The following is a 27,789-nucleotide window of genomic DNA, read 5'->3' on the forward strand; positions in this document are numbered from 1 at the left end:
GTTAGTCGTGGATGCATGATACAACTGTTTCTGTGATTTTATTTTGACTTAATTCTCATTTATGTCATGGAATTTTAGCTCACTGTTATAGGTTGATTTTTTTTTTAGATTTTGGGGTGCCTGTAAAGCCTCACTAGCCAGTAGGCCCAGGTGTAGTGAGTGGTGCATGGGCCTAGTCTTTCTGTGGGGTGTCTTGAATTTAAACATCATTGAGGGCATGGATGGCATGGGATTGTGGTGATTTTCGACTTTTTGGGGTGGTGTTGGGGCCTGGCCATGTGGGTGGGGGACATTTGGAGGCCTGGTACAGGTAGGGCCTGGCCATGTGGTGGGGGTCAAGAGGCCATTTTGAGGCCAGGCAGTGTGATCAGGCTTGCACCCAGTTTGCCTTGCTTTCAACCATTATGCCCAGGGGTACTCAGTGGTGCATAGGCCTAGTCTTTCTCTGGGGTGTCTTGAATGTAAACATCATTGAGGGGAGGGATGGCATGGGATTGTGGTGATTTTTGAGTGTTTTTCAACTTGTTGGGGTGTTGTTGGGGCCTGGCCATGTGGGAGGGGGCCATTTTGAGGCCTGGTACAGGCAGGGCCTGGCCATGTGGTGGGGGTCAAGGGGCAACTTTGAAGCCAGGCAGTGTGCTCAGGCCTGCACCCACTTTGCCTTGCTTTCAACCATTATGCCCAGGTGTAGTGAGTGGTGCATGGGCCTAGTCTTTCTGTGGGGTGTCTTGAATTTAAACATCATTGAGGGCATGGATGGCATGGGATTGTGTTGCTTTTTGAGTGTTTTGGGACTTTTTGGGGTGGTGTTGAGGCCTGGCCATGTGGGTGGGGGCCATTTTGAGGCCTGGGACAGGCAGGGCCTGGACGTGTGGTGGGGGTCAAGGGGCCATTTTGAAGCCAGGCAGTGTGCTCAGGCCTGCACCCACTTTGCCTTGCTTTCAACCATTATGCCCCGGGGTACTCAGTGGTGCATGGGCCTAGTCTTTCTCTGGGGTGTCTTGAATTTAAACATCATTGAGGGCATGGATGGCATGGGATTGTGGGGATTTATGAGTGGGTTTTCAATTTTTTGGGGTGTTGTTGGGGCCTGGCCATGTGGGTGGGGGCCATTTTGAGGCCTGGTACAGGCAGGGCCTGGCCATGTGGTGGAGGTCAAGGGGCAACTTTGAAGCCAGGCAGTGTGCTCAGGCCTGCACCCACTTTGCCTTGCTTTCAACCATTATGCCCAGGTGTAGTGAGTGGTGCATGGGCCTAGTCTTTCTGTGGGGTGTCTTGAATTTAAACATTATTGAGGGCATGGATGGCATGGGATTGTGGTGATTTTTGAGTGTTTTACGACTTTTGGGGTGGTGTTGGGGCCTGGCCATGTGGGTGGGGGCCATTTTGAGGCCTGGGACAGACAAGGCCTGGCCATGTGGTGGGGGTCAAGGGGCCATTTTGAAGCCAGGCAGTGTGCTCAGGCCTGCACCCACTTTACCTTGCTTTCAACCATTATGCCCAGGGGTACTCAGTGGTGCATGGGCCTAGTCTTTCTCTGGGGTGTCTTGAATTTAAACATCATTGAGGGCATGGATGGCATGGGATTGTGGGGATTTTTGAGTGTTTTTTTACTTTTTGGGGTGGTATTGGGGCCTGGCCATGTGGGTGGGGCCATTTTGAGGCCTGGTACAGGCAGGGCCTGGCCATGTGGTGGGGGTCAAAGGGCCATTTTGAAGCCAGGCAGTGTGCTCAGGCCTGCACCCACTTTGCCTTGCTTTCAACCATTATGCCCAGGGGTACTCAGTGGTGCATGGGCCTATTCTTTCTCTGGGGCGTCTTGAATTTAAACATCATTGAGGGCATGGATGGCATGGGATTGTGGGGATTTTTGAGTGTTTTTCGACTTTTTGGGGTGTATAACTGATGTTCCTCTGGCTTCCATTGCTTTTAGGTGCACAAGAGAACCACCCGTGCCAGGAGGAAGTCCTGCAGCTGTGTGTGCAGCACAACGTCACGTGACGTCACGTGTGGCCACAGACAAGACAACTCTGCAACTCGTGCAACTGCGGCCTGCTGTTCTGACATCTCAAGAAGATGGCCCCAAAGAAAGTTGGCCATAGCGCCTCAGCAAAAAAAGTTGCCAGTGCCACTGCCAGTAAGAAGGAGCAGAAGAAGCAAGTGGCACCACCCACCAAGGAGACTGGTGTGCCCACCGACACCTTTTTTGGGAGAAAAAAAACTACGCCTGCAGCAGCAGCGGTGTCCGCCGGGGACCAAACTGGAAGCAGCACCTCCGCTTCATTGGGCTCAGTGCCACCACGCCAAGTTAGGTCCAAGACCACCATGAGTGCTGCTGCGGCAGCCACTTTGGTTGTTGAATCGCCATCGACCTGTGATCTTGGCTCATCACAAGAAAGTACCATCCAATCAACGCCGTGTGTAACTCAGCTGACGAGTGTTCAACAACCACAGCCACAAACACAGGTGCAACTAGTACAAGCGCAAGTACATGGGCAAGGAGAGGCGCAAGGAGAGGCGCATGGAGAGGCGCATGGAGAGGCGCAAGGAGAGGTGCAAGTAGAACCGCAAGGAGAGGCGCATGGACAGGTGGAAGGAGAGGTGCAACTAGAGGTTCATGGAGCGGCACAACTGCCTACAACGCTTGTTCCTCCAGAAGTAGGGGCACATCAGGAAATTGCTATTCAAGAGGAGGTATCCAAGGAGGCCGCTCCTCCTGATAATGATTATCCATTGTCTTCCAGATCCCCAGCAAGAAAAAGGTCAAAAAGGGATACTACAAGTTCTTCTTCAAGCCCCCTTCCTTGATGTTGATGTTGATTGGAACCCACCAATGCAGTCTGAGAGTGAGTCACCTCATGATGAGACGAAAAAGGTAGCTAAGCCTAAAAGGAAGGCTCCCGCAAAGCTTCCACTTATGGGTGATGATGACGAAAAAGAAGTGGTATCTTCTGCTGCTGATGAACAGTCTGACGATGACCCAGTCATCACAGTCGTCACTCCAGCCCCAGCAGGCATGCAGCAGACAGACATTTTAACCCTAGCCTGAATGGCTGCTGAGCGGGATATGGGCGGCGTGGTACTGGTACCACCAGCGTTAACTACAACACCAGCACGACCTACAGCTTCCATCTTTTTTAGTCAGAAGGGCTGGCATGGACCTCCATCCAGCTCGACCTCAAGTAGTGGTGCTGTAAGTGAACAACAGAAACAAATTCAGCCACACCCATCCTCCACTTCATCTGGCATTGAAAGTCAAAGTAGCACCTCCACCACCAGCAGACATCACCCGTCCCCAGTTTGGGACTTCTTTACTGTTAGCGCAAAGGCGGAAAACATGGTTGTTTGTTCAATTTGTAAGGTATTAGTTGGTCGGGGTAAGCTTGGCACCAACTATGGTACCGGAGGCAAGAGAGGTCATCTCAAACAACACCACCCTATCCAGTGGGAAGCACACATGAGGAAGATTGAGGAAGCCAAAAGAAAAACAAATCCAAATGTAGCCCTTGATATTGCATCTGATGATGACGCGAATCTGATCGTGCAGGGGGGAAGTAAAGAAGTGACAGACATTTTTTCTGGTACACCCAGTACCCCTGGCAGCAGCACTGCAGTGGTGTCGCCCACACCCTCTACCCCTGCAAAATCTATGAGGCACACTAAGAGTGTTGGAGAGACACCAATGCGAAAAACTACATCAATGGGCCTAACTGGTCTGAAGAGGTCATCATCATCATCATCACGTAAAATGATCCAGCCCACCATTAGTGGAATGTTCTGGTCGGAGGCGTCATTTGAACGCAACCACCCAACGGTACGTCTGTATAACGCAAAGCTGGCTAAAATGCTAGTGCTGGACCTTCTCCCTTTTTCTTTCATGGAAGGGGTGGGGTTTCTAGAATTGGTATACAAAAGCAAAAATGAAGGTGCACTCCAATGAAGTCAATAGAGCAAAAAGTGATTTAAAAAGTCTATTCTTTATTCGAAAATCATAATTTTCAATCAGCAAAGGCACAGCCAACGCATTTCGTTCCCCTCGTGCCACGGGAACTTCGTCAGGGCAAAAATATGTATCGTCACAATTACAGTAAAAGGAACTGTAAGGTTACAGGAAAAAGGATCTGTCCTGGTAATATACGTCCCAATAGAATGGTGCTTCAAATAAAGCCTGAAGGTATCGGGTTGGAGTTCCTCATGAAATCAATCTTCAGAGATTCGTGGAACCATCCAATTTGTTACAGATATGCGCCAAAGTAGCCCACTAATCTGAAGGAAGATACTTGTGATGGTCGAATTAATAATGACCCGAAAAATGGTATCAATTCACCCCAGAGAATGGATGTGGAGTAATATTTCCTCCACAAAGTAAGTACCTCGCTACAAATAGGGCGAGGTTGCAAATAAGATAATTTATCGAGTAGCACAACTCGCTTCGCTCAATATGTGCCACGGCCAGTTTCAGACATAGATCCGGCACCTGTAGTCGGGCACCAGTTACAAGCAAGAATGCGGCACCTGTAGTCGGGCACCGAAATCGCAAAGCAGCATCGGTTAGAGACGCCTCTAACCGATGGTGCTTTGCGATTTCTGATTGCTGATTGAAAATTATGATATCCAAATAAATCACTTTTTGCTCTATTGACTTCATTATAGTGCAATTTCCTTTTTGCTTTTGTATACCAGTTCTATTTAAACATCCCTACACAGCGGATGTTGGAAGTGGCTGCACCACCGGATTTTGTGAATACTTGGAACTTATGTGCTTGACCTTGGTTTGCTGTTTGTGCTCTTTAGTGTTTAGGGTTTCTAGAATTAGTGGCAAAAGTCTGCCCTAAATGGAAGGTTCCTAGCCAGTCCTATTTTGCCAGAGTTGTGGTTCCAGCACTACATCAAGATGTGCTGGAGGTGATTGGGGCAGTTTTGCAGAAGAGTGCTGTTCACACTATCCACTTGACAACAGACATATGGACCAGTTGCCAAGCCCTTGATTACATGTGCTTCACTGCACACTGGGTCTCTTTTGCAGGGGTTAGAGACAAGTCAAGTGCAGTTGTTAACCTGGACACAGTTTCTCAAGCTTCTCGGAAACATGCAACATTAGCCATGTTTGCCATGGAGAAAAGTCATACTGCAAAAAACATTTTGGATGAGTTTAAAAGTAAGGTCTCTGAATGGCTGCAACCCAGAAATCGCATAGTTGGTTATGTTTCCACGGATAATGGCAGTAATATAGTTAAGGCCATGCAGGACGGTGAATATTTCAGAGAGCCGTGTTTGGCGCACTGTATAAACCTGGTTGTTCAAGATTTCTTGATAAATGACAACCAAGTCAAGACGTTACTGACCACCTGCTGAAGAATCTGCACACATTTCAGCCGGAAGGAGCTGAGGAGCATTCAACATGTATGTAAAGTGCCAGTCAAAGGACTCATCCAGGAGGTGGCAACACGTTGGAACTCAACCTTTTACATGCTTGAGCGTCTGTTTGAGCAGTGCATGGTAATCAATGACTATATGTTTACAGTAGGTTCTACTATTAATGACTTGAGGCTAGAGTCGGATGAATGGCAGCTAGTTAAAATCCTGACAGACATGCTTCGTCCTTTTGAGGTCTTCACGGGTGAAGTCAGCAGGGAGGACTGTTCTTTGAGCAAAGCTATCCCATTGTTGCACATGCTAGAGCACCAACTGACGGCGGTGTCCTTAACGTTGAGAGATGATGGTGGAAAGCATGCTGCATATCTGTTGGCGGAGAACTTATTAAGTCGCCTAGTTGCCAATGAAAGGCTTCAAAAGATACATACAGAACAACATTACATTTGTGCCACTATTCTGGTTCCACGGTACAAAAAGGCAGTGGCCAGCAAAGCATTCATTCCTTTTGATGAGACAGATGTTTCAAAGTACAAACATTGGATAGCTGTGTCAGCCAGAAGGTTCGAAAAAGATCGGCAGAGAATTCAAGGAGCCGTCAGAAGTCCAACTGAATCAGCAGGCGATCCAGTGTCAAGTTCCACTTCTGAATCTGTGGCCAAAGGGAGTCACTTCCCCTCAAAGCTGTTAACGACACCAGCAGCAACCCTATCATCATCCTCACCTGCACCAGGCCCAGCCATAATATTGTCGGAAGCGGATTGGCTAACTCCTCAAGGGTTTGTTTGTTCCAGTGCTGAGAAGGCCACAGATGGTTCGCAAAGTGGTGCAACCGTGGAGAACCTTGAGTTGATGGTGCAGGCCTATCTGGATGAGCCAACATAGGTGTTTGTTCATACGAACCTATTGCTGTATTGGTACAGGAATATGTCTCTATGGCCACTGATCGCCAACCTGACTCTAAATTATTTGTCTTGCCCACTCGCAAGCGTGTCTTCTGAACGTGTTTTCAGTGCTGCTGGTGCCATTGTAACTTCAAAAAGGTCCCGGCTCTCGGCCAAAAATGTAGAGAGGTTAACAATGATCAAGATGAATCAGCACTTGATACCACCAGATTACAATGTACGTGAATACACGTAGGAAGAAGAGGACACCAACTTACGTGACGGCAGTTCTTCTCTGTTACCTGACCTACTACCGTCTCAAATCATGGAGTTGGAGGACGAGCTCTACTTCCCTGACACCGAGCCCTGAAATTACTTCCTTTTTTTCGTCCTTATTCACTTTTATTCCTGTGTGTCTTCTTTGTTTTGCAACTTTTACCACAACAAAACTCTAATCACATAATCACAAAAAGTTCATCAGCAGCACTGTCTTCATCTTATATTCCTTATTGATTTGAAGGTGCCGCAGTCTGCATTCTTGAGGTTCAATATTGCTCCTTTATACTCCTCCTCCAGACTCCCCCTATCCATTTCCCTCAAGGCAGATGGATAGATTACGACGAGTCCCCTCAAGTGGGACTGAAATTACTGACTGACTACATGCTTGCTGATTGCTGACAGAGTTACTTTTGATATTGACAGGAAAGGCTGCCCTGTGGGCCCTCACTTTCCGAAGAAGATGCGGACAAAAAGTAGAACAGGTAATGAATAATTGAGAAGATGGCATGCACTGGACAGCAATGGCTGTCTGGCTCTGATGAAACTAATTGCTGTTTGTTTTTTGTGCATGAAATGATGATTCATATGTCTTGTCTTAGTTATTATCTAATCTTTCACACAGTAATTGTAACTCATGTCAATCAACAACTCTTTTTTTTACCTTGTTTAATTAAAATTGTACTTCAAATTCAGGGGCCTCTATATTGCATTTCACAAAATATGCAAAACGTCCTTGGAGCGGACTCACTTGCCAATATACCATGATGATTGATTAAATAATATATCTTTTTTCTTTACAGTCACTCACTGGGATGGATGGATCATCAGCGTCAATTTACGGAAGAACTATGGCCAATTTGTGAGTGGCAAACAGGTAAACCAGTCTACAACAACTACTACAGCAGGACTACATGTCTGTCTATTCGTGGTATGTATTGGTCGAGGGCGAGGCAGTGTACTGTTGTTGTTATGCCAGACAGAGTCCACTCCAGACAGCAGTTCATGTAAAATTGGGGCTATGTGGCTTGCTGCATACAATTAGATATACTTTGTCTGTCTGACAAAGAGCCTAGGTATGCTACATCAGGTTGCTTCACTCAGTGGTGCCTGCCTTGACCCTCTGCATGGCACTGTCTCAAGCTTGGGCCAAACATCCGTTATGTTTGCAAAATTTGCGGTTTTTCGGTATTTCGCAAATCTCGCGAAAGTACCGAAAAATCGCAAATTCTTGAGCTGAACAGATTTTTGGGCCATGCTTGCGGAAGGGCACTGCAGACGGTCAAGGCAGGAACCACTTAGTGAAGCATCCTCTTGATGTAGCATACCTAGGCTCTTTGACACAGACAGACAAAGCATATCTATGGTTTAGGGTTCAGTGCGATTTACTAGGGTTTTTGGGTTTAAGTTGGTATGGTTCATGCTGATTCTAGGGCTCGGGCCCAATGCAGGCTCATTCATAATGATGTTGGCAATGTTTTAGGGGGGTTTGGTGTTCTTTGGTCCAGAATTGGCAGAATTTTGGCCTTTTTGGGTGTTTTGCGGGCGCGTGTGTTTGGGTCAAAACTAAGTGAAAACTAGTCGTAGACCTTCTTCTTCTTCTTCAAAGAGCGCAGTGGTTCGATTTTGTTCTGCCTTGCTGAGATTCTTGTGAATCGCTGGAACAAGTGACTGTCCAGGTGAGTTTCAAGAGGATCGAAGTAGTGGAAGTACTGAAAACAGCAATGTTTTGTGAACAGCGCAATTTGCCATGTTTTGAATATACCAGTATTGCATGTTTTTGGGGGGCTGTTTGGGGGTGTTCTAGATTTGTGGGGGAGGGTGTGGGGGTCTGGGAGCACTGCTGGGATAGCATAATTTTTATTGGAAATGATTTGAAGAAAATCCATGGTGGGAAAGAGGAGCTAGGGCCTTGCTGCAGAGCGCGTTTGGACCGATGTTGACTGGTTGGCTGAAAATTTTCTAAATATGAGTTTTTGCATTTTTGCTTTTTGCCTGTTTAGGGGTGTTCTGCTTTTTTGCGGGTGGCTGCAGTTGTCTGGGGGCATAGCTCGGAAGGTCTAATATTGGAATCAAGTGTTTTGTACCAAATCGGAGGTGAAAAAGTTTTTGGGTTTTTGCTCACTTGCCTGTCTTTGGGGTGCTGTTTGGGGGCTTCTATGTTTTTGTGGGTGGGTTTTGGGGTCTGGGAGCACTGTTGGCACAGTCTAATGTTGATTGCATTTGTTTTTCAGGAAATCCATGGTGGAAAAGGGGAGTTAGGGCCTAGCTGCAGAGCGTATTTGGACTGAATTGAAGGTAGGCCCATTTTTGCTTTTTGCCTGTTTGGGGGTGTTCTGCTTTTTGGTGGGTGGCTGCAGGGGTCTGGGGGCATAGCTCGGAAGGTCTAATATCGGAATCAAGTGGAAGTGAAAAAGTTTTTGCATTTTTTCTCTCTTGCCTGTCTTTGGGGTGCTGTTTGGGGGGGCTTCCAGATTTTTGTGGGTGGGTTTTGGGGTCTGGGAGCACTGCTGGCACAGTCTAATGTTGATTGCATTTGTTTTTCAGGAAATCCATGGTGGAAAGGGGGAGTTAGGGCCTAGCTGCACAGCGTATTTGGACTGAATTGAAGGTAGTTGGCCCATTTTTGCTTTTTGCCTGTTTGGGGGTGTTCTGCTTTTTTGCGGGTGGCTGCAGGGGTCTGGGGGCATAGCTCGGAAGGTCTAATATCGGAATCAAGCGTTTTGGACCAAATCCATGGGGAAGTTTTTTTTTGCGTTTTTGCTCACTTGCCTGTCTTTGGGGTGCTGTTTGAGGGGCTTCCAGGTTTCCGTGGGTGGGTTTTAGGGTCTGGGAGCACTTCTGGCACAGTCTAATGTTGATTGCATTTGTTTTTCAGGAAATCCATGATTGAAAAGGGGAGTTGGGGCCTAGCTGCACAGCGCATTTGGACTGAATTCCAGGTAGGCCCGAAATTTGCTAAGCCTCACTTTTTGCGGTTTTGCTTTTTGCCTGTTTGGGGGTGTTAAACTTAGTTTTTCTGAGTTGACGGGTCTGGGGTCATTGCTGTGAAGGTCTAATACCGGATAAAAGTAGTTTGGAGAAAATCGGAGGTGAAAAACTTTTTCCATATTCAGTATTTTTGCTGACTTTAGCGTTTTCGGGGGGCTGTTTGCGGGAGTTCCTGGTGTTTGTGGGTGGGTTTTGGCATCTTGGAGCAACGCTGGGTATGGATACTTTTGATTGCAAGAGGTTTGACGGAAATCCATGGTGGCAAAGGGGAGTTAGGGCCTAGCTGCAGAGCGCGCACGGAGTGATTTTGGAAGTAGGGCAAAATATTTCTAAGTCCCTGTTTTTGTACTTTTGCTTTTTGCCTGTGTGGAGAAGTGTGGCTCAGGGGTTAGAGGCGGCAGACCCGGAAGCTGAGATCGGTTCTGGACCAGGGTTCAATTCCCCGCCTCGGCAGGTCTTGGGCTAAAAATTCCACGGACTCGATAATTCTCGCTCCGGTGCCTTCTCGACTCATGGGTTCACACTCTGCGACTCTGGGCAATAGCTTGCTTAATCTCCACAACGGCCCCTCGCGGCGGGATGCCTGACTTTCACCTTGTGGATACCTGCTGGGGCTATCACACAGGGGAATATCAGGACGGGTTCCCTAAGCAAGCGCCGCGACACCCACTGCGGGTAGCTGTGCGCTATATAAGCTCAACTACATTTGGGGGTGTTAAACTTGTTTCCACCTGGGTTGACGGGTCTGGGGGCAATGCTGTGAAGGTCTAATACCGGATAAAAGTCGTTTGGAGAAAATCGGAGGTGAAAAAGTTTTTAACTTTTCAGAGTTTTTGCTTACTTTCGTGTTTTATGGGGGCCCGCTTGGGGGGGGGGGGTTCCTGGTGTTTGTGGGTGGGTTTTGGGGTCTTGGAGCAACGCTGGGTATGGTAACTTTTGATTGCAAGAGGTTTGAAGAAAATCCATGGTGGCAAAGGGGATTTAGGGCCTAGCTGCAGAGTGCGGACGGAGTGATCTGGGAAATATGCAGAAATATGTTCAAGTGCCCATTTTTACATTTTTGCTTTTTGGCTGTTTGGGGGTGTTAAACTTGTTTTCGCCTGGGTTGATGGGTCTGGGGGCATTGCTGTCAAGGTCTAATACCGGATAAAAGTGGTTTGGAGAATATCGGAGGTGAAAAACGTTTTCCATTTTCAGGAATTTTGCTCACTTAAGTGTTTTCGGGGGGCTGTTTGGGGGGTTCCTGGTGTTTGTGGGTGGGTTTTGGGGTCTTGGAGCAACGCTGGGTATGGATACTTTTGATTACAAGAGGTTTGATGGAAATCCATGGTGGCAAAGGGGAGTTAGGGCCTAGCTGCAGAGCGCGCACGGAGTGATTTTGGAAGTAGGGCAAAATATTTTAAGTCCCCGTTTTTGTACTTTTGCTTTTTGCCTGTTTGGGGGTGTTAAACTTGTTTCCGCCTGGGTTGATGGGTCTGGGGGCATTGCTGTGAAGGTCTAATACCGGATAAAAGTGGTTTGGAGAAAATCGGAGGTGAAAAAGTTTTTAACTTTTCAGAGTTTTCGCTCATTTTCGTGATTTTGGGGGCCTGCTCGGGGGGGGGGGGTTCCTGGTGTTTGTGGGTGGGTTTGGGGGTCTTGGAGCAACACTGGGTATGGAAACCTTTGATCGCAAGAGGTTTGAATAAAATCCATGGTGGCAAAGGGGAGTTAGGGCCTATCTGCAGAGCGCGCACGGAGTGATTTTGGAAATAGGGCTAAATATTTCCAAGTGCCCATTTTTCCATTTTTGCTTTTTGGCTGATTGGGGGGGGTTAAACTTGATTTCGCCTGGGTTGACGGGTCTGGGGGCATTGCTGTGAAGGTCTAACACCGGACAAAAGTAGTTTGGAGAAAATCGGAGGTGAAAAAGGTTTTGCGTTTTTGCTCACTTGCCTGTCTTTGGGGTGCTTTTTGGGGGGCTTATAGGTTTTTGTGCGTGGGTTTTGGGGTCTGGGAGCACTGCTGGCACAGTCTAATGTTGATTGCATTTGTTTTTTAGGAAATCCATGGCGGAAAAAGGGAGTTAGGACCTAGCTGCACAGCGCATTTGGACTGAATTCCAGGTAGGCCTGAAATTTGCTAAGTCTCACTTTTTGCGGTTTTGCTTTTTGGCTGTTTGGGGGGGTTAAACTTGTTTCCGCCTGGGTTGAGGGTCTGGGGGCATTGCTGTGAAGGTTTAATACCGGATAAAAGTTGGTTGCTGAAAATAGGAGGTGAAAAAGTTTTTCCATTTTCAGGCATTTTGCTCACATTAGCGTTTTCGAGGAGCTGTTTGGGGGGGTTCCTGGTGTTTGTGGGTGGGTTTTGGGGTCTTGGACCAACGCTGGGTATGGACACTTTTGATTGCAAGAGGTGGAGTTAGGGCCTAGTAGAAGAAAGCCTTTGACACTGTTTTTAACTTGGGGTTCGTTAGGGTTAGCAGTATTGCATGTGTTTCGGGGAGTTCGAGATTTTGGCAACTGGGTTCTGGGGTCTACTCTTTGAGCACTTGTCGAGAAATGTATAATTTTGGTTGCAAGTGGTTTAAAGAAAATCCATGGTGGGAAAGGGGGGATTTGGGCCTACTTTATTTCAAAGTACGTTTAGTCACAATTTTCCACTAGGCCTCAGACAGGTAGCAGTATCGCACGTTTTTTGTGGTCTGATTGGGGGTAATCTACATTTTAGCGTCGGTGTTTAAGGGTCTGGGTTCACTGCTGGGAAGGTCTAATTTTGTTCTAAAATCGTAGTTTACACTACACCTAGCTTGAGGGGAAAGATCCGCAAAATTCGCCCATACTTATTTATCCTTCAAAAGGAGACTCAGAGTACGCCCTTTCGAAACTTTTGTACTGTCGATTCTGAAACTGAAAGTGTGACTTTTTGTACTACACAGCGTACGTACCTTATATTTTTTTCTCAGTGGTGTTTTAATATCACTTCCTGTTACATTTACAGGGCGGCTTTCACCCTGTGCAATGGAAAACAGAATGAAGTCAGGCTTCGCATTAGCGACACGCAATTCAGCATCCGCCAGGCAGGCAGTCTACAGGGTGTCTTCTGGTCACCAACATTGATCGACGGAGCGTCAGATGGAACGGAGGAGTACCGCAAATAAGAGGAGGCTTGATGCATGCAACTTCCAAAATTCAACAGGACAATTACAACAACATACAGTAACAGTATCCATTCATTTCTACTTATCTTTTAAGTAATGTTATTGCTGTGAACTTCTATGAGTGTGAATCTGCATTTCTTTTCTCTCTGCTTCTAAATTTGCTATGTTTTTGCTATGTTTAACAGTAATTTAATGTTCTTAGTCTTTATTCTCTCTGAGGGCAGAGAGGCAAGTGAAATTGCATAATGACTGCAGCCCTGTACTCTCAACTTGTTTCTTCGTAGTTTAAATACAAAAATGTGTTTCTCTTCATTTGTTGTTTGACTGTCCAAGCTGTGCTTTTTTTTTTCCTCTCTACCAAACTTTCCCAAAAAACCCCATTCCCATCCAATTTTCAAACCCTAACCCTCTTCCCCTGGGCTGTGTGGTATTTTATTGTGGTGTGACTGACAACAACAATAAATTCCACACACTTGCTGGGGAGGATAAGGTCAAAGCAGCCAAAATCATTAGAATCAGAAGTTCATGTGTGCCATCGTGGATTGATAAGAACATCCTCCTCCTACACGACGTGAACAATCAAATGCTTAAGGCTTACGTTACGTTGATGACGTGTCCTTTGCCTTATTTTCTTATAGCAGTCCAACTCCGCGCAACTACTTCTTATATTTACATTAATTTAACACTGCTTAGGCTACAATTTAGGGCACTGTTCTCTACCGTACTATCTAATGTACTGTTTCTAATGCTATGCTCAGCCCACTCAATGTTTCATTTCCTTTTTTTCATATGGTGATTCTGCCAGTATGTACCACTACTGCTACCAGCACAACAATGATATTGCATCCATCGAGGATTCAAGTCAACAACCAACCTTATTCACCAACCGTGATTCACAAATCACAGGTAAGATAAGCATATTTGGAGAGGTAGTAGAATAATGGGCTAGGACTAAGTTGGGAGAAGAGCAGAGACTGACAGTACTACTAGTAAAGTACAGTAGTAGGGCTACTGAATTGACTAACTCGGTTACTTGCATTTTGGTACATTTCAGGACAAGATGTTTCATTCATGCTGGTAAGTTTGAAAAACCAAACGTCCAGTAACCACCGCCAACCCCCACACAAAATAATATGAGCGCGTATACTGTGTTTTGGTATGAAAAATATAATTTTTAAGAAATATAAATTATGGATGTTGTTGTCACAAAAATAAAAGAAATTACCCCAACTCACCCCCCCTCCCTAACCAAACCAATGTCCAAAAATCAAAAAGTCCCCTTTCACAAAAACCCAATTCCCACCCCCCCCAACAGTCTTTAAAAAAGGGGCAAGGGACAGTCACTTTCTCCGGTGGCGTAGTATGGACAGCAGGTGCTCCCGCGGGCAGCGTTTCCAAAGCTATTGCCACAATGGCTATGTGCTCTCAGCCAGTTCTAATTCCGACCCGGCTACCGGGCACTGTGGAGGTTCTCGCTGAATTTGTCTCAGTCGTCCGTGTGATGGTTAATACCAAAGATGCGTCACACCATAGGAGTATCCGTGTGGGTGGCAGGTTAAGCCGTACTGCTTTCCAGCGTCTCCGTGTGTAAATGCAGAAGTCATTTACACACGGAGACGCTGGAAAGCTGAGACGGCTGAGACGAATCAGCGAGAACCTCCACAGTACCCGGTAGCCGGGTCGGAATTAGAACCGGCTGAGAGCAAATAGCCATTGTGGCAATAGCTTTGGAACCGCTGCCCGCGGGAGCCCTGATGAAGTCGTGGGCTACTAGCACTGACGAAACACGTGTTGGCTGGGCGTGGTGAATAAAATCTGAATTGAAGAAAAACTTCCATCAAGACTACTTCCACATTGTTTGTCTATTGGTTGTGTTGTTTGATTCCCTACAGCATTTACTCTGTAAAAGGCAATGTGTGCACAGATACCTGTTGTAGCAGAATAACATTTTGGCTCAATGGTTAGAGCGGCAGACCCTGATGCAGAGTTCTGGCCCGGGACCAGGGTTCAATTCCCGCCTCGGCGGGTCTTGGGCTCAATTTCCTCGGACCTGACAATTCTCGCATCGGTGCCTATCCTAATAATGGGCCCCACGCTGCAACTCTGGGCAATAGCTTGCTTAACCTCCACACTGGCCCCAACAGCGCTAGGATGCCTGGTTTCACCCTTTGGGTGCCCAGAAGTGGACACATCACAGGGAAAGCCAGGAAGGGTTCCACAGCGGTATGAGTAATAGCGCCAGGAAACCGCTTGGTGACAGTGCGCTCTACAAATACCATGACATTTACATTTACACTAGCGGTATGGGATGTGCTCCTCTTAAATCAAAAAGGCAACTGCTACCTTTTACTTGGTGTAAACAATGACATTTTGTTGTTGGGAATTGTCAAAGCACTTACATTAAGAAGACTGGAATAGGCAGCAAGGGCAACCCAGAGGACTGCACTTAGTGCCTAGAGCTATTGCTGGATCAGAGTTTTGTTTCACATCGTTTGCCGACTGGGCAAGCTTAGCTACCTACACAGACCGAATCATAATCGTAAATATTAGTAGCACAGAGAGTGATGGTAGAGGCAGGATAAGAATGTAGAAAGTAGTCTACATTAGAAGAAGATCAAAGACTATTTTGTAAAACATAGAATTATTAGGAAACAGTTTGCAATGAATAGGAGCTGTAAAAGTTAGGGAAGTATAAGTATTAATATAACAATAGAACAACTTACTGGGGCCAGTAGAAGAGCCTGCAAGGGACTGATCCTGTCCACCTTCTTCCAACGGAGCCTCAGTCGCCGTCGCCGCCTTGCCCTTGGGAGCATCTGGTGAACATGAAATAAAGAAACACAACATGGATGATTGTTTTTTGGGAAATATTTGATTTCTTTGAACACAATCTAAAAGTATGTCGGGGAAACAAATTAACAACAATTGCATCTAATCTGGTCAACTAGGAGGATAGTAGTACAGTATTGCAGGATTCGCAGACCGTCTAATAGGAAAGTTATGTAATTCACTAACTACACCAACAACAAAAAGGTTCTAGTACAACTGCCATCACTCAGCAGCATGGGACATCGCGTGACAGACACAGTCCGTCATCATGATTGCAGACCACTAACAATTGTCCTATAACAAGTAATAAATAATATACTCAATGTATCAATCCACCACTATCTCTTCAAAGTGGCAGCAGCAGGAGTACAAAGAAGGACTGGACATGAGTGTACTGTCTCTACCATTACGCAGTAATGCTCTCAAATGAGTAAAAAGTTGCAAACAAGTAAGCATAGTAGCAACGCCAATAACCAGGCGAGCACCTGCAATGACAGAAGCTATTTAAAGATTCATTTACCTGCAATGTAATCGAAACAGCTGCATTCGTACTCTTCAGGAAAGAAATAGATTAGCAATATAACAGAGCAAAAGAAAAAAAAAGTAGTTATTAAATAGCTACTTACCAAGGCCAGGGATCTCCAATCCTAGCAGGTTGAGCATGTCATGCTCCCGGTCCAGGATGTCACTCCACCGGTGCATCGCTTGCTGGTAGGTGCGCCGGACCCCAGACTCCTTCCGCATGCGCCGGCACACCTTCACCCACAGCTGGCGACGCTCCCGGAGGCCGTAACCGGAAGCAATCCGCCCACCTGCTGCCACGGTCTTAGGAAGGTGGACTTGTACAAAAACCAGCAAGGCGCCACCTCCACCGCAGAGAAGATCTCCCTGGCCTGAACTAGCTCCCCCCTCAAACGCCCACAAGGAGCCGGGTACGGGGTGCTGGGCCCTTCCCTTGCTCTTGTCAGCTCCCTTTGCCATGGTCCTGGGCACAAGAAAAAGGAAAGAAGAATAGGTGTGAAAAAAAATAGGAGAGAGAGCGAAAGAAATAAAGTAGGTAATAAAGTAACAAAAAGTAAAAAAAAACACAAAATATAGATGTAGGAAATTGTAGAGATAGATAATAAGCAAAAAAAAACAACAATAGTTCAGAAAAACAGAGGATTACAAAGATGTAAGATGGATAGAAAGGTAGCATGCCCAAAAACCATAGCAATGAATGAAAAACAAGATAGCTGTGCCCATAGAGGATCGCGTGGGTAAGTTTGCGCGATATATTTTCCCCGTGAGCACAATAAAACACAGGCGAACTCGAAATAGCGCGCAGCACACAACGCGAGATTGCCAATAGCGCCCGAAACCGGAAATACGCAACGCGCACAAGATGACCGTGCCCATGTATGACCGCATGGGTAACTTCGCGGTTGGTGCACTGCAAGCAGCTTGCGAATACGCAAAAAACCCTGCGAACACGCGAAAAAAATCCGCTATTTTGCACGAATTCGATTTAGCGCGAATTCGCGACCCGCGAATCTTGCGAAATTGCAGAAAAATGAATTTTGCAAAACTGAAAGCACTTAGCAGGTTCAAAAGCTCAAGCTAGTTTGTAACCATTCCCTGTAGTGCTTCCTGAGGGGCCCCTCCAAAGTTCAGTTGCCTACTTGCAACTATTCTCTGACCCTGCTTTGACCCTCAAAGCAGGGTCAGAGAATAGTTACAAGTATGGCACAATGCTGCTGTAAAAAACATTAAACTGCTACAGGAAGCACTTACAGCTAAGGAAGCAGGTGCCAGACTTGAAGCTCAAATTCAGTGACACATTAACCAGCCCCAAATGAATTCATCTCAGTTGAGGCTGGGAGGGTGTGCTTTGCTTTCCCCCCATAATCTACAGTGGTGAACAAGAGGGTGGTAGTGGTGAACCAAAGGGCAGTGATGAACCAGAGGGTGGCAGGGATGAACCAGAGGATGGAAGTGATCAACCAGAGGGTGGCAGCCTTGAACCAGAGGGTGGCAGTGATTAACCAGAGGGTGGCAGTGATGAACCAGAGGGTGGCACTGGTGAAGCAGAGGGTGGCAGTGATGATCCAGAGGGTGGCAGTGGCAAACACGAGGGTGGCAGTGATGAACCAGAGGGTGGCAGTGATGAACCCGAGGATGGCAGTGATCAACCAGAGGGTGGCAGTGATGAACCAGAGGGTGGCAGGGATGAACCAGAGGGTGGCAATGATGAACCAGAGGGTGGCAGTGGCAAACCAGAGGGTGGCAGTGATGAACCAGAGGGTGGCAGTGATGATCTAAAGGGTGGCAGTGGCGAACCAGAGGGTGGCAGTAATGAACCAGAGGGTGGCAGTGATGAACCAGAGGGTGGCAGTGGTGAACCACAAGGTGATGAACCAGAGGATAGCAGTGATGAACCAGAGGGTGGCAGTGGTGAACCAGAGGGTGGCAGTGATGATCCAGAGGGTGGCAGTGGCAAACCAGAGGATGGCATTGGTGAATCAGAGGGTGGCAGTGATGAACCGGAGGGTGGCCGCAATGAACCACATGGTCGCAAACAGGCTGGACACGTAGAAACAACATGGTCGCGACCGTTGCGACCACACAAGTAAGTTTGCGTTCCCGAACTTGTACAACACCCTCGCGAACTGGCAAAAACAGCAAATTCACACGAATTCGCAAATTTTACGAATCGCAAGTTCGCTTTCGCACCAATTGGCAGATCGCTAATTAGCAAATTTTGCCCATACTTACCAGTGCCCCTGACAGCAGCACTGCAGTGGTAGCGCCCACACCCTCTACCCCAGCAACATGTGTGAGGCACACTAAGAGTCTGGGAGAGACACCAACGCGAAATAGTACATCAATGAGCCTAACTGGGTTGAAGAAGTCTGCATCATCATCATCATCACGTATGAAAACAGTCCAGACCACCATTAAAAGCATGTTTTGGGGAGGAGGAGCCTAGCACGGGACCAAGATGGCCGCGTGATTGTGTAGCTCCGTAAGACCCGTTCCTCCGTTTGTCTATCCTGCCAGTTATCCTGTGACCTGAGGACCGCATTCGAAGGGAGAATCGCATTGCTGCGCTCTGGTGAAATTGCGGCTCGAAGGGTACAATTCTAATCTCCCAGATCGTCGTCTGAAGTTTTGGGCCTTTCCGTCGCCTGAGCCGCAGACTGTGGTGACAGTTGTGGCCGGGCACTAATGCGACAACAGCAGCTGTGTCGACCGGAAGTGGTGCCTCCTCCTGGAACCGTTATCAGGAATTATCCCTAACGGCTGGGCGTTTTGAGGGCGCCTTCTCTGCACTAATTGACTGCCTTTGGTTCGGCTCTCGGAGCGCTAAGGAGGTGTGAAGTGTTGTCGGAGGTGTGAACTTGTGCGACATCGGCCGGTTGATTGAGGCCTCCTCGATCACCCTCCATGGCGGCGAGGTCGGAGATCGAGAAACCTCCCCCCAAAGGTGGGAGAGTACAGAGAGCTGTCCAGTCCAATAAACTGGTGAAATTGCGGCTCGAAGGGTACAATTCTACTCTCCCGGATCGTCGTCTGAATTTTTGGGCCTTTCCGTCGCCTGAGCCGCAGACTGTGGGGACAGTTGTGGCCGGGCACTAATGCGACAACAGCAGCTGTGTCGACCGGAAGTGGTGCCTCCTCCTGGAACCGTTATCAGGAATTATCCCTAACGGCTGGGCGTTTTGAGGGCGCCTTCTTTGCACTAATTGACTGCCTTTGGTTCGGCTCTCGGAGCGCTAAGGAGGTGTGAAGTGTTGTCGGAGGTGTGAACTTGTGCGACATCGGCCGGTTGATTGAGGCCTCCTCGATCACCCTCCATGGCGGCGAGGTCGGAGATCGAGAAACCTCCCCCCAAAGGTGGGAGAGTACAGAGAGCTGTCCAGTCCAATAAACTGGACAGATACACGCTTCCTAAAGGATCTCCGAGCGACCAGAGGCAACACCCCGCGACCATGACTGCCTCCCTAAGTGGCGGCTCCGAGCCTTCTCTGAAAGACATAATGGATGTTGTCACCAGGATTGAGGCGTTTATGGGGACTAGGATGGATGCGCTCGATACCAAACTGGACTCGGTTAAGATCGATGTTAACCTTCTGCGCACGGATCACGTTAAGACTAGTTAAAAAAGTGAAGTCCCTGGACATCAAAACGACTAGCCTGGTGGACGACGTCGCTGAAGTACAGAGAGAGGTCCGGGCCTTGCAAGTGGCACGGGAGGAGACCCGACGGCTGCTTGATGACTATGAGGGCCGTAATCGGCGCAACAACGTTCGCATCCTAGATGTACCGGAAAAGGCGGAAGATTGTACACCTGATCTCTTTGTGGAAGACCTGATCCTTAAACATTTGAAGCCTAAGAGACTCAGCAAGTTTTTTACAGTGGAGAGGGCGCATAGGGTTCCGGGCGGGCCACTGAAAGTGGGGGTGCCAGCTAGACCCATGATTGCGAGGGTCCTGAATTTTCTGGACCATGATGTCATACTCCAGGCCTCACGGACGGATGGCCCACTACGGTACGAAAATACTACTGTGTCCTTCTTTCTGGACTTTACGCAAGCTGTACAGAGGATGCGTCAGAGTTTCCTCCAAGTCAAGCGGAGGATGAGAGACAAAGAGATGAAATACTCAATGCTATATCCTGCTAAGCTATGTGTCGAAGCGAATGGGAAGTCTTGTTTTTTTGATAATGAGGAGGTGGCATCGGATTGGTTGGGCACTGTGATGACTGATGGTGCTGAAGACCGGTGACAAGAGGCTGAGGATGAGCGGCAGGGCCCGGAATGAGGGACTTCTGCACTGAACGATTCAATTGGTCTTTGGACATGGGGGGTGGATAGAACCTTTTCTTATTGTGTAACAGTACTGCTTTGGGCTAATACGTTTGTTCCTTAGGCATGATTCTTGTGGGGGAATAGGTTTGGGGCTATGCGGCAGGTACCTCCTCTTCCTACTTTTAGTTACCGTTATTAGGCGGGGTGACAGGCACACTGCGAGTTGGGGTTGGGGCGTTGTCCTAACGCAGGGGTGCAAGGAGGGGGGAAGAGCTTCGAGTGAGTATGGGGAGTTGTTTGTTTCTTTTTGGTTTCGGTTTTGTTTTGAATTGCATTGGGTGCGGGCGGATGTGAATGTGCGCGTGTGGAGTGGGGTGAATGTCTTGCTCTAATCATGGATCAGGGATCCGGGTGTTGAGTTGGAACGTGAATGGTTTGGGGGACAAAATTAAGAGAGGTATGGTTAGTCAGCTTATCAGGCGTCATTCATCAGAGGTGGTACTTCTGCAGGAGATGCATCTTGTGGGTAACCGTTGTATGGCCCTTCATAGAGGGGGATATAAACTGATCGCACATGCGGGGTTCACAACAGGCTCTAGGGGAGTTGGAATCTTGGTGAAGAAGGCTTTCCCATTTGAGGTTCAGGCTACGTGGTCCGATCAGTGGGGCAGATATGTGGGGGTGTCTGGGAGGATCGGGGGTAAAGCTGTCACCTTTCTCTCTATCTATGTTCCCCCGGGCCTCCAATCTGACACCTTTAAGGATCTTGCCAAGGTTTTTCTCTCGCTCCCACTTGGTCTTCTAGTTCTTGGTGGTGACTTTAATACCGTTGACGATGGTAGTTTAGACCGTACCCCGCCGAGATCGCTCCCTCCATCGCCTCAGTGGTAACGGTGGGCGGCCAGCTACGCTCCGTGCACGGAGTGTGCGTAGTGCCGCCTACTCCGCATTTTGCGGAGCTGGCGTAGCCAGGCGGCACTACGCACGCTCCGCAGACGGAGCGTAGCTGGCCGCCACCCGCCTCCCTCCCGCCCTCCCTAAATACTTTCAAATAAAGGAATGAAATAATTTAAAAAGCACTTACCTTGCCGCCGCTGCCCGCCGCGTCCCCGGGGCTCTCTATCTTCCGTCTTCCGTCTTCTTTAGTAATGCGCATGCGCGGGCGGCCGCGCATGCGCATTTTCACGAGAAAATGCGCATGCGCGGCCGCCCGCGCATGCGCATTACTAAAGAAGACGGAAGACAGAGAGCCCCGGGGACGCGGCGGGCAGCGGCGGCAAGGTAAGTGCTTTTTAAATTATTTCATTCCTTTATTTGAAAGTATTTAGGGAGGGCGGAAGGGAGGTGGGTGGCGGGGCTGGGGCCAGTGGTGTTTGCGGAGTGGGGCTACGCGGAGTGCGGAGGTGGGCGTAGTTTCTCGCCTACTTCGCGTAGCTCCGCGAAGCCCCACTCCGCCAACTCCGCCCAGGGTTACTCAGTGGCTCCCCGAATGTTTGGATTCTTTGGGTCTGGTTGATGTGTGGCGTCTCTTGAATCCTGTACTACGGAGCTATACACATCTCTCTGCGGCACATGGCTCTATGTCGCGACTTGACTATATTCTGTTGCCTGCGGCTATGGCAGGCACTATCAGGGAGGCACGTAATTTGGGTAGGGGTGTCTCCGATCACTCCCCAGTTTGGGTCCGAGTTGAGATGGGGCAGCCTACGGTGGGTAGAGTTGCGCCTATTAATGCCTGGCACCTTCGAGACCCCGTCATTAGGAAAGAGATATGTAGGGCTTCGGAACAGTATTTTCAGCATATTCAGAGTACGGTGGATTCTGCGCAGACACTGTGGGAGGCCTATAAAGTTGTTCTACGCTGGGAAGCTTTGTCTCTCATTGCGGGTAAGAAAAAAAGACGTCTGGCAGAGATCAATACTGTTGAGGCGGAGTTTGTCGACTTGGAAGAGCAAGTTGCCAGTGGTGCGTCTGTCAAGAATCAGCATCAGTTACACCTCAAGCAGGACGAGTATCATAGGCTGTCTAGGGAATCGGCGGTGACGCAACATAATGATGTCCAGAGTAGGATTTATGAGCATGGCGATAGGGCTGGCAAGCTCATAGCGTGGCTGGAGCATGGAGAGCGCGCCTCTCGGTTGGTACCGGAGCTTGAGAGGGGCGGTCCTGAGGCTCTCACGGATCCTCAGATGATCGCGGATTCCTTTGGCTGCCACTATTAGAGTGTCTATGCTTCCTCGGACGCATATACTGGTGCTGAACAGGCTGAGATGATTAGGGATATTATTATGCCTAGTTTGTCTGAGGAAGATCGGAAGTATACAGATTCCGCTATTACGGATGACAAAATAGTGGGAGCCATCAAGAGCATTAACTCGGGGAAGGCGAAAGGTCCCAATGGTATTCCGATTGAGCTCTATAAATTAAATGCTTACAAAATTGCGCCGCATATTAAAGCCATGTTTATTGAGAGTAAAGAGTCTGGTAGCCTCCCCCATGACGTGCCTTCCAGGATCTGGGGGGGCAGCTGTTGTTTTTGCTGCTCCACGGCGGTGGCGTGAGGCTGGCGGACCACGGCGCTGTACCACTGGAGGCTGCTGGCTGGTGGACCCAGGGGCACTGGAGGAGGATGCATCCGTTTCCTGCTTCCTCCCCCTGCTCCGAGCCACCAGCCGCCGATATTCGGCACAAATGGCCTCCAGCTTCCGGGCCCTAGCCCGACAGCCATCTCCTTTCGGGTGAGTTTTCGTGGAGCATATATATGAAGAAAGAAAGAAAAATACTGTAACCAATACTCTTTAACATTAACACAAAATAATTCAACAGAAAGTTGTCTCACAGTAACACTAGCAACTTGCAAGCACAGTATAACATTTTGGCATGTATCTTTCCGCCGTCTTTGTAGGCCTGTAACATTAGTGGGAGTTTCAGGAATTCTACTAGCAGCACTATGGACTCACTACATAGTCAAAGAGTCAGAGAGTACACCAGTCTTCTTGTTTTTTTCTCTTGTTTTGCGAAAAAACATTACTTGTACGTGAACTTGTGGTAGCCGGAATAATGCCAGCTCAGTCAGCTTGCACCCAAGAAAAACAGACACAAGGCATGATGACGCAGGGAAGGATTTCCGAACAATCACAACTTCTAGTATTTGGATTTCCTCTGCTTTGCTACTCAGGCATGGACATGCTGTTCAAAGTAACACTCTTCATCCACTGAGCGTCTGGCCTACATACACCTCTGCTATGAGGAAGAATATACCATCCAGGCTTCCAAAGTAAACGTCTATCATTCTTCTTAATGTCTCAACTGGACCAACTTTACTTTCTCTCAACAACCAACTACCATCCTTTTTATTTTATTTGGTAAACCACCGTCTTGACTTGCATTTGAGTTTCACCCAAATGATATATTGCAAGGCACACCACACATGCATTTTCTGATTCACCCACACAGGCAGCCATCTTTTCTTTCTCCTCCAACCATCCTTGCTTCAAGCAGCCATGCATCTGATTCCTTCCTATCAGCCACCTCTGCATGCATTCAAAAACACATATATCATTCTTTACAGTCATAAATGTTATGATTCGCTCGTACTTCCTTACACCCTTCTTTCCCTTTTAGTTCATCACATCCCTCAAGTTCATCTCATCTGAATTGGCTTCACGATAAAAGTTTGTTGAGTTTGAAGTCACATAGAGGGGGCCATTGCTTACTTGAGAACTACCGCCGCTAATGCTATTGCTAAGTCAAGGGTGACTGTCTTCTCCGTGATTGGCAAAAATGTTGTTCTAAATTAGTAACTGTTTTTAACAGTACAGTGTACTTGTAAAGTGTACTATCTACTGTACAGTACATCATACACCCCTTTGCGAGCCTACTCTAAAATGTCAATAAGCAAGCAGAATGATAACTTACCACCGTCCGCCGCTGCTGAGCCATCCCCCACAGTACCTCCTCCTGGTGGCACTTGTGGCACCGCCGCATCAGCCCCTGGTGTGGACACCTCTGCGCTGCTGGCTCCGGCACTGGTTGTGTTAGGCGCTGCATCCGATGTTGTGACGCCTAGAAAAAACATGTCATATTTTTAGATGTCATACACCACCCCCTATTTCGTCTCGTAATGGAAGAAAATGTTAATACAGAAACAATTTTTAATTATTGGGACTGAAAAAAAGTGACGGTTTTGAGGAGGGTGTTAACTTTTTATATGCTTAGCCATAACATGCAACACTTTTTGGCTCAACTGATAAATGCATGCTTTTTAACATGCACCATTTTTCTAATTACAGACAGGAGATTCCATTGCCCTTCTGTCAACAAGAGCTTTTCAATTTTCACCACCTACTCCTCATCACCAGTGCCAGTTCAAAGAAGGTGAGGGCTCCCGCACAGTTATTATAATAATTAGATGTGTTAAGTTGAAGTATATTCTAGGGAAGGGTGTTTAAACTTTAACGTCATCTATCACATCTGCTCGCTGGGAATTACTGCGCTATTAAAAATAAATAAATTGTTTTTTTATTTGTTATTTGAAAATAAAACTTTAAAACTAAAAAACACTGTGTGGTTTTTGTTCACGAGTGAGTGACCGGAAGGGTTTTCAGTTGCACTATTACACTTTGCAAGCATGCTTCCGTGACTCTGATAGGTCAGGACTAGGTAGTCTACTTCTGTTCTTCTGGGTCGTATAATCATTGGTCAGACACACTAGATAGTCAGTCAGGGGATTGGGGGTTGAACTTCTGTTCTGACTGAGGTATGTTGAAAGTCAAACTGCACCTATCATCAACAATGTCCTATTTCTCTTGTCCATACTTCTGAATGTGCAGAATAGTCCCTGAAACACTAGCGGTAAGGTATGTGCTACTATCAGATCAAAAAGCCAACTACTAGCTTATCTTGGTGGACATTGACATTTTGTTGTTGGGAATTGTCAAAGCACTAACATTAAGAAGACTGGAATAGACAGCAGGGGCAAGCCAGAGGAATGGACTCAGTGCCTAGAGCTATTGCTGGATCAGAGTTCTGTTTAACACCCTTTGCCGACTGGGCAGGCTTAGCTACCTACCTACACAGACCGACTCATAATAATAGTAAATAGTAGTAGCACAGAGAGTGATAGTAGAGGCAGGATAATGTAGAAACAGTCTACAAGAAGATCCACGTCTATTTTGGAAAAAATAGAATAAGGAAACCGAATGAATAGTTGTTGTAAAATTTTGGGAAGTTTAATTATTAATATTAACAACTTACTGGGGCCAGCAGAAGAGACCTCTGAGGACCAATCCTGCCCACCTTGTTCCGCCGGTGTTTCTGTTGTCTTGCCCCTGGGAGGTGCTGATGATGATCATAAAATAAACACAAACATGAATGATTTTTTTTTTGAAATATTTGATTTCTTTGACCACAATCTGCAATTATCTCGGAGAAACAAATTACCAACAATTGCACTGCATGTATTGACCTATCTGATCTGGTCAATTAGGAGGATAGTACAGTATTGCTGGATTCACAGACCGTCTACTTGGAAAGTTATGTTGTAAATCAATAACTAAATCAACAACAAAAAGGTTCTACTACAACTGCCAGCACTCAGCAGCTCGCAACGTGACAGACACAGTCCGTCATCATGATTGCAGACCATTAAAAAATGTCCTACTACTAAATATCAAGTCATAATATACTCAACCTATCAATCCACCACTATCTATTCTTAGTGGCAGCAGGAGTACAAAGGAAGGACTACACTTGAGTCTCTATTCTCTCTAGCATTACGTAGTTCTGTAAAGTACTCACTCATACATAATCACTCAGGTCAAGTGAGGACACAATTGAAAACAAGTAAGCATAGTAGCACCGCCAGTGAGCAGGCGAGCACCTGCAATCACAGAAGCTTTTGAAAAATAATTTACCTGCAATGTAATCTTTAGTGTCTAGCATTACGCAGTTCTGTAAAGTACACTCATTCATAATCACCAAGGCCAAATGAGCACAAAATTGAAAACAAGTAAGCATAGTAGCACCGCCAGTGAGCAGGTGAGCACCTGCAATCACAGAACCTTTTGAAACACCCCAGCCCACTCTTCCAACCCAGACCAAGCCGCCGCCAACTTCACCCTATGGTTATCCAACACCGCCGACACCTTAGCACCACTGAAAAAACGTCAAAGCAAACCCGGCAACAAGAAAGCCTCATGGTTCAACGATGATCTTAAGAAGTCCAAGAAACTCTGCCGATCCCTGGCCTGGAAAAAAGACCCAACCACCAGTACCAAGGACGCCTTCAAAAACGCCACCCGCACTCACCACCAACTGATCCGAAAGGCCAAGAAAACAGCATTCAAGGATCGACTTGACAACAACGCCCACAACAGCAAGGAACTTTTCAACATCGTCAAGGAATTTTCCAACCCCTCGGCCAACTCCAACGACATCACCCCCTCTCAAGCCCTCTGCGACTCCCTAGCCTCATTCTTCCACAACAAAATTGCAGACATCCACAACAGCTTCGACAACCAACCCGGAGACCAACCCACCCAACCATTTGCTGAACACTCTCCCCCCGTGAACACTCTCAACGACTGGAACCCAATCTCTACTGAGGACACAATGCGCCTGATGAACTCCATCCACTCAGGCTCCCCCACTGACCCATGTCCTCATCACATCTTCAACAAAGCAGACTCCGTCATAGCACCGCACCTACGAGACGTCATCAACTGCTCCTTCAACTCCGCCACCTTCCCGGAAAGCTGGAAACACGCTGAACTCACCGCCCTTCTGAAAAAACCCACAGCGGACCCCACCGAACTCAAAAATTACCGACCCATCTCGCTCCTTCCATTCCCGGCCAAAGTCATCGAGAAAGCCGTCAACAACCAGCTCGCCGCTTTCCTCGAAGCCAACAAATCCCTCGACTCCTCACAATCTGGCTTCCGAGCAAAACACAGCACTGAGACCGCCCTCATCGCAGCAACAGACGACATTCGAACTCTATTGGACAATGGAGACACAGTCGCCCTCATCCTCCTCGACCTCTCGGCAGCATTCGACACAGTTTGTCACATCACCCTGTTACAACGCCTCAATAACATCGGAATACAAGGAAAAGCACTTGAATGGATCACCTCATTCCTCACCGGAAGAACCCAGAGAGTCCGCCTCCCACCATTCAAGTCCGAGGCCACTGAAGTCATCTGCGGCGTACCTCAAGGATCCTCACTCAGCCCCACCCTCTTCAACGTTTACATGAGCCCACTTGCGGCCATCGCCCGCCAACACAACCTCAACATCATCTCTTACGCGGATGACACTCAACTAATCCTTTCTCTCACCAATGACCCCAGCACCGCCAAAACTAACCTACACGAAGGAATGAAAGAAGTTGCCGAATGGATGAAACAAAGCCGTCTGAAACTGAACTCGGACAAAACAGAAGTCCTCATCTTAGGTACATCCCCCTCTGCATGGGACGAGTCCTGGTGGCCGGAAGCCCTTGGAAAAG

Source organism: Lissotriton vulgaris, chromosome 7 (assembly GCF_964263255.1).
Source record: "Lissotriton vulgaris chromosome 7, aLisVul1.2, whole genome shotgun sequence".
NCBI classification, from domain to species: domain Eukaryota; kingdom Metazoa; phylum Chordata; class Amphibia; order Caudata; family Salamandridae; genus Lissotriton; species Lissotriton vulgaris.